General features: G+C 42.5%; 1 long non-coding RNA gene across 1 annotated transcript; it reads right to left on the bottom strand.

Annotated features, from left to right (window-relative positions):
- Positions 1 to 4,245: 4,245 nt before the first annotated feature.
- On the bottom strand, positions 4,246 to 7,530 carry LOC143692171 (uncharacterized). The gene is made up of 3 exons (XR_013180026.1): positions 7,394 to 7,530; positions 6,435 to 6,529; positions 4,246 to 4,321 (listed from the first exon to the last, which is right to left on the bottom strand). It is a non-coding gene; the product is annotated as an uncharacterized LOC143692171 (long non-coding RNA).
- Positions 7,531 to 7,790: the final 260 nt, after the last annotated feature.

Here is a 7,790-nt window from a genome sequence, read left to right as displayed (position 1 = left end):
CACTGACAAAGCTGAGCTTTCGCCAGGCAGGTACACAGGCTGCAGAGACAGCAGAATGTCTCCAGAATTTCTCCTGAAATCCATCAGTTCACTCTACCCAGTGAGCCTTCCTGATCTGCTCTTCTTCCCAGCAGAGCCTTCCTGCACCCAAACACCACTTTTCAGTGACAGTCAGAGCTCTGTGGCCACTCAGAGCACTCTCAGAGCAGATTCACAGAGGCAAAATCAACATGATTGATGTTCCTTGCAGAGGTGCACTCACAAGGAGGCACTGCTCCATTAAAGACTCTTCTTAGCCAACCAGCCCTGAGGAACTGCCCAATGGCCTTCCTGGGAGAATGCTTTTTTTCATTACAGGACAACGAGAAAAATATCTAAGAGGGAAAAAGTAATTTTTTCCACAAGATAAAGTGCAGCATAAAGGATAAAGCCACGATCTGGAAGGGTAAAAGAACGCTCAAACAGCATATGCAGCTCAGCCAGATATGTCTGGCAAATGGTCTCACAGCTGGCTCCAGCTCTGAAGTGAGCTGTCAGGTCCTGAGCTCAGTCCTTGGCACAGGCAGGCCACAGGTCTGGGATTGAGCACTGAGCTGCAAAAATGCTCTGCTGCTGCTGCAGTGCTGCCAGTGCCAGCCTGTGTGTGAGGCAGAGCCCAAAACAGGCTCATGGAGGGAACAAAGCCCAAAATGTACCAAAATGTGCCAAAATGCACCAAAATATGCCACCTCTTCACAAGCTGCAAAGCAGGAAGGGCAGCAGAAGTGGAAACACTGGAAAAATGTGACAGGTGAAGTGAAGGGAACAGCAAATGGAGTAAACAAAGGATGTGGTAAGAAGGACTAAGGAAAGATTTGTGTCAAATCTTGAGAGAAAAAATACTGGGGGGAAAGCAACAAAAAAACTACATCTTGCTTATGATAGAAGGGTACAGCCAGAGCTGAGGGCTGAAGATGTGGAAGCTGCTGGGGCTTTGTGATCTCCAGTGCAATCCATCCCATGTCTGTCTCTGAAGGCCCCACAGTGCAAAGGGAACATTTCCTCTGTCCCTTGTGGGAGCGCTTGACCAATGTCCTGGCATAGGAAGAAATCCATGGGTCTCAGGTACTCAGATGACAACTCTGCTTCTGAAATCCCCTTTCAGTGGGAAACTTCAGCAAGGAAGGCAAAAGGTGTAGAAGTTCCCTGTGCCTACCCAGGCATGAGGTTAATGAGAATTGAGAAGGGGTGGTGACACTGCAATGAGTTGGCGACACAGTTGCAATGAGCCTTTGGAGAAACTGTTCTGTTTCCTTCTGTTCCAACCACAGAGAGGACAGAGGGAGTCAGAGCTCACCAGCTAAATTCAAAGGCCAAAGTTTGGTCAGGCTGAAGAAAAAGACACCAGTACTGCCTATTTGATTCACCTACCAGTTATCTGTGCTAATACATTGCCTGATACAAAGAACAAGTGATCCCCCTGGAATCTGTGACAGAGCTCAATTCCACCTGTTTTTTCTCCTGTTTATGCAGGAAATGTCAGCTTGCACAGCAGTCTGCTTACAGCAAAACAAAACACGTGAAAGAAATCCTCACCAACAGCAGACCCACCTGAGAGGGACTTGTCCAGGCCAAAGCACTTGTATGTCATGCACCTCTATTCACCAAGTGTGATTATGCCTAAATGGAAAATTAGCTGCACGTTAACATCCAGGCACTATTTATGCCAATTTACATTATCTCCATGTTGGCCTTGGTTCAGCTCATTTTCCAAGAGCTGTCTGTAAACACTCACTTCCAAAAAACCACTTTGTTTGACTGCAGTTCCCTCTCTTTTTATTGCCACGTTTTCCTGTCTTCTGTTGATTTTTCATTTCAGGCTCACCAGTATCACCTCCTGCCTGTGTCATCTCCCATCAGCAGTGCTGGACTGCTGCTGTGGCTGATCTGCTTTCTGGCAGGTCCATCCTCACCCACACACATGCCTCTGCTGCCTGCTGGCCTCAGCCTGTGCTTGGCTGTCTCAGGGCCGTCCCCAGCCTGTGCTCCAGTGAATGCTTTTCACTGCAGCTCTTCCTGTCTTCAGTGCTGCTTCCATGGAATTCACACTCCAGTTCTCTGACAAAGCCCCACCATAACCCCTGCACATCTGTCAGTGTCCTTACACACCTCTTCTTTACTCTGACTGAGTTTGCTTCTTTACACTGGTCTTCATCCTCCACTTGTATACACACACTCCTTTAAGTCACCACTCCTTTCCCCCCACAGCTGTCTCCATTTTTCCACTCCAGCAGCAACTTCTCCCTTTCTTTGCTAAATTGACCTTGATGTGAGTTATGAGTTTGTTAAATTCTTATTGTCTAAAAGAAACATTCTGGTTGCTAAGCAATGGTTTTCTCTTTATTAAAATCTTAAAACAATTCAGATTTTCAAATTTAGTCAGGGATCATTTGTGAGCAAGACAAAATAAGTGCTTTTCCTTCTGCTAACAAACAGCAACAGGGTGCCCAGCTTTATTGATGTTTTGTTCCTTACTAAACAGAATTTAATGCAGGTGCTGTCTGTTTTAGCACCACTGTAATGCTACAAACAAGAGCAAGTTTATCTGATAGAGGAATGGCAATGTCACCTGGTCTTGGCCTCTCCGGATGTGCTCCCTGGAGTTGTTCTTACTGTAGTATCTGTCGATGTGCAAATGCAATGCCAAGCTCTGCTGGAACTGAACCTCAAACTTACTTTGGTCCAAAAAAGGAATAATTAGATAACTTGGCCTTCCTAGTTGGAAATCAGGACCAAGCCATGTAGGTTTCTCCTCTGAGATGTGATTCTCTTTATGTCAGACCCATGAAAACCCCAGACCAACAGAGCCTCACCATTACAATGAAATGAGACTAGGAAAAGGGACCATGACAGGATCTCTGTATAAATACCTCTAAACCTTCCCTTTGCTCAGAAATAACCAAGTCCTACCATCCCCTTCCCCTGTGCTTGTTTCTATAACTGTTCCTGAGACACTGGTCAAGGGTTTGAAGAAATCTTGTCATATATTGACTCTTGTCACATACCAAGCGTCTGGATCAGAGAATGCAAAGGGAACAGAAATTTGTGTCTCTCCAGGCAGAAAATGTCCCACTGGCAGAGAAGAGGGAAACTCTGAAGGGAGAATGCTCAAGGGTCAGAATTCAGGAGCTGTAGCTGAAGGCCCTAAGGCTGCAGTAATTTGCCCATCCTGGAAGTTACACAGTGGCTGACTCCACCAGAAAACAGATGTCACTTTATTCTGTCCTCTGAGGGCTAAATTCAACAGGGATGCAGAACAGCTGGGAAAAGTGTCAGCAGATTCAAGTGTCTGTGAGGAATCCCATCTTAAAGGGCCTTTGATGTGAGCACTTTGTGTGCTTTGAGGTGTCTCTGCATTTCTCTCCCACCACTCAGGAATGCAGAGATTTTTGTCTCATAGCACTTCCCAAGGGTTTTATTTACCTTGTTTTAATTTTGTTTCTCATAAGGGCAGTGAACTTGAGCAAATACTTTCTTATTCATGAGAGAGTCATTTGTGTTCTTTTGCAGCTCCTTCCTCTGTCACTTGATGTCATGTGTGTAAACCACCTCTGTCTCTCACATCTCTGCTCCATAAAATATCCTCAGAAGCAGCAGGAACTGTGACCAGAAGAAAGCATTTCTGTGGAAAGTATATTTCAATTTCCTGCACTGGACAAAGAGGGGCTGCAGGTGGATGTCAGCTCCATCATGGACCTCCTGGGCAGCTGGGGACTGCCTTTCTCCTCATGCTCTTCCTCACAGTCCGTGCCTCACAGGGAATCAGCTCAGGCCTCTGGAACAGAGACTCGGCTCTTCTTTGACTTTGGTGCTTGTTCCTCTCACATATTCTCTCTCCCAGTTGCTGCTCAGTGATTTTTGTCCTTTCCTAAACCCATGATCCACCAAAAAAAAAAAAAAACTTGCCATGTAAACCAAATTCATTATGTTATTGAAAAGATTTTGAAAACAAGCTCAGAATGAAACTATAATTTGGCTACAGTACAAGTTCAGATGCTCTATTTTCATAATCCTCTTACTTGGTGTAATTATGGAGTATGAAAAAAAAGAGAATGCCCAAGATGCAATATTTTTTCTGGACTTTTACAACCCTGGTGGACGTTGAAGACACTTGTAGCTTCAGAGAGTTGTGTATGAGGTTTCAGACTCTGCAGGACAGTCAGTAAGAGAACAATAATGAACCATTTCTTCTGAAACTCGGCTCTTCTAAAATCATATCCATAAAAGTATCTTGTTCATTTTCATTTCTGGTGTCCCTCTTTCTCTTCCCGGCCTTTGTCACCTGTCAGTAAAAAGAAGCACTGTGCAATGGGAATAACTTAAAAACTCTCGGGGGGAGGTCAAGTTTCAGTCACTCTGCCAATCCATAGATACACCTACCATCTCTTAGGGAGCAGCAGAATAAAGGTTAATTAGCTGCACACTGGCACAATTAGCATGTAATATTGGATTTTTAGCACAAAGAAAGTAATTTTCTTTTAAGTGCATCACAGTGCTCATTTATGAACAACTCAATTTAGAATGTAAGCTATCTGGCATGTAAGAGAAATATGAGTTAGGATACCAATTCCAGATAACTCATCCCGAGAGCAACAGATTCCATAGGATCTGATCCATCGAGAGAAGACATTCAGAGTGGGAAATACAAATCACTGGGTTTTGGCCAGTGTGTTGCATTCCAAAGAAATCAGAGCCACAACAAACACTTTTATCCCTCTCTGACAATTTTATTGATCTTCTTTGTCAGGATACAACTTTCCAGATACACTGCCTGTTTAGCAACACAGAATCACAGAATGGTTTGGGTTGGAAAGGGACCTCAAAGACCAGTCCCAACCCTTGCCATGGGCAGGGACACATCCCACTATCCCAGGATGCTCCAAGCCAAATCCAACCTGGCCTTGGACACTTCCAGGGATCCAGGGACAGCCACAGCTTCTCTGGACAACCTGTGCCAGGGCCTCCCCACTCTCATCATAAAAATTTTCTTCCCTAGGTCCAATCTAAATCTATCTGCTCTTGGTTTAGAACTTTTGGCCTTTGATTTATCATTAGAGACCCCAGTAAAAGGGGAAGTAACCTCAGTCTATTGGGTTGGGGTTTTATTCTTCCTTTGCTGCTTTCTTTGCCTTTACTTGAAAGACTTTCCAGATGAGTTTTCACATAGTATTTCTAGAAGAATCTCATTGCAGCTCTACTCTCACCATTTCAGAGGGGTCAGCAGCCCTGTGTCATAGCTTTTCTAGTCCATGAACTTCATTAATAATGACTACTTTCATTACTTTTCACACATTTTTATTTTGGTTCATAAAGACTGTCTTCCCTGTCATATTTTTTTGCTCCCCTAACCCCAATCAATTAACATCAAATTTACTTTGTAAAGTGATCACATATTTGAAACCTGTGTTCACATCCACTACACTGAAGGTCCATCATTCTTCCTGCTTTCCCTTGAATTGTTGTGATGTTGATTTCAGAGACAAAAAAGGTTGCATGCAAATTTTAAAAAAGGCAAGCAAAACCTATTCATAGCTAAAGAATCTTGTAATAATTATTAAAGATATTCAGAAGCTGAGAGCAAGAACCCAAATCTGATTCTTAGTGCGGTATCTGTCACCAACTACTAACTATAACCCCCAAGATTCACTGGAGTGAGTAAATGGGAGCTAAATATTGATGGACCAGAAGATAACTCTGTTACTGCAAATTGCTAAAAAGCTGCTGTCACTTCATTAAAATAAAAAAAAAAAAAGAGAGAAAAAAAACCCAAACAAAAAACCCCAAACCCCAACCCCCAAACTTAGTTTTAAGAAAAATCTTGCTTATTCTGAAGCATTTTAGTTTTTTCTCAATGCCTTCTACCCAGCCAGTGTCCACCACTTGCCCACTGTGCAATATCTAATTAACTGCAGCAATCAAAGAGGGGACAAGTTTGTCATAAAACCCAGCCTTCTGAAAGAATGATTTCTGTTAAAGACTCCAGTAGCTCTTTCTGATTAAATCTCTCTCCTCCATTAATTCCCAGTTCTCATAAATACTACACAAATTCATCCTTAATGCAGGGCCTTGTGCTGACTGTCAGTTCTTGTCATGGTGAATGTGTTTCTTTATCTTGTACTTGATTGAGTCAATTCTGAATTCTGCCTATTCATTTGTTCTACTTTTTCTCCATTTTCAGATTTCTCAGTCATAACTACAGTGTCACAACACAATGCTCCTGACAACTGACTCCTTTTTGCCAAATTTCACATGTGTTTTTAAAGATCAGTTGTGCAACTTTCACTTCACCTTTACTGCCTCACATTCAAATGACAGATGAACTTTTATCAGCCTTGCAAAATGTAAATTCAGCTCTTCAAGAAGCAATCAATTACAAACCAATCTGTATTTCCAACCTTGTTTTTGTAGCCTCTTCATCACATATTCACTTTTCAGGTTTGGAGAACAGTCAATGTGTTTTGAGAGTACAGCTTCAGAACCCAGCTTCTCCCTGTTTTAATGTAAAATAAGTACAGATAATAAATACAGCAAACACTTGAAGTGGTTTTCTATGGTGATCTGCAAAGAGACTGATGGCAATGGTATTTGAAATTTCTTCCAATGACCTCTCTGCTTCTGTGGTTTCAGCTCAGGCACACCTGGTGCTGTTTAGCCTGTTCAGGGCATTAATGCTTTTGTATTTTACCTTTCTACCATCAAATGCTCAGGAATCTCCACTGGGCACCCACTGATGCACATCCCTTTTACTTATTTTTTATGTCTAACCCAGCTGCCTTTTTCCAGCTCTGCCTTATTCCTTCTTTACTTCCTGAGAGACTCCTAAATAAAATCCTCAACAAAGTGATTACAGCCCTTTGTTCAATCTAAAGCTTAGCAGGCCTTGAGGGCTGAGAGCCTGGGCTGGAGAGTCATGAGCCATCATAAACTGAAATGAGGAGTCATCAGCATGTCAGCAGAAAATGCCTTCAGTATCCAAAGCAGCTGCCAAAGGGCTGAGCTTTTGCTGAGCTCCTTAGGATCCATTGTGGAAACAGCCTGAAAGATTGTTGAGCACATTCAGGATTCCTAGAAAAAGCAGTTAAAAACTGTAGAGACTGGGAGCAACAGAGTCCTTTTGAGAGGGGACACCAGGGAAAACACCGGGAAAAAATGATCATGAGCAAGAGATGTGCAGCTGGAGATCAGGGGAGGCAGTGCCACAGCCTGGCGCCATTCACAGGAGCCTCTGACAAACCCTTCTACACTCATTTCCACATTTTATGAATGGTGCTTTGGAGGTATTCCTTCAAATTCCTTTTCTCCTGTTTTCTTTGAAGTAGAGAATTAGAAATAAGGTAACAAGTATAAAACTTACCTTTTCTGATAAACCAAACACCACAACAGAGCGAGTCTCTTGCTCTGCTTCAATCTTCTCCCTTTTTTAGCCTGCAGGAATTATTGGCAGGAAAATCAGTGCTAGACACCTATTTTTAAGCAAATGCCTGCTTGGCTTTATATCTGAAAAACAGTATAAAAGGGAAAGATTAGTATAAAATGTGTTCTCAAAAGCACAGATAATTGTGCAGATAAATAAATAGATAAACAAAAAAGCTGTTGTTCCCTCCCTATGTTTCAAAAATGTTATATACAAATTTAATACAATTCTATATTAGCCCCTGTCCAGTAGAAATGAAATAGAAGAAATACTCATATTAGCTGCATATATAAGGAAGACAGAGATCCAGTGTCTAGTTCTAAAAGAATGAAGTATG

Source organism: Agelaius phoeniceus, chromosome Z, assembly GCF_051311805.1.
Source record: "Agelaius phoeniceus isolate bAgePho1 chromosome Z, bAgePho1.hap1, whole genome shotgun sequence".
Taxonomy (NCBI): domain Eukaryota; kingdom Metazoa; phylum Chordata; class Aves; order Passeriformes; family Icteridae; genus Agelaius; species Agelaius phoeniceus.
The sequence above is the reverse complement of the archived record's forward strand: the minus strand, read 5'-3'. Positions and strand labels throughout refer to the sequence as shown.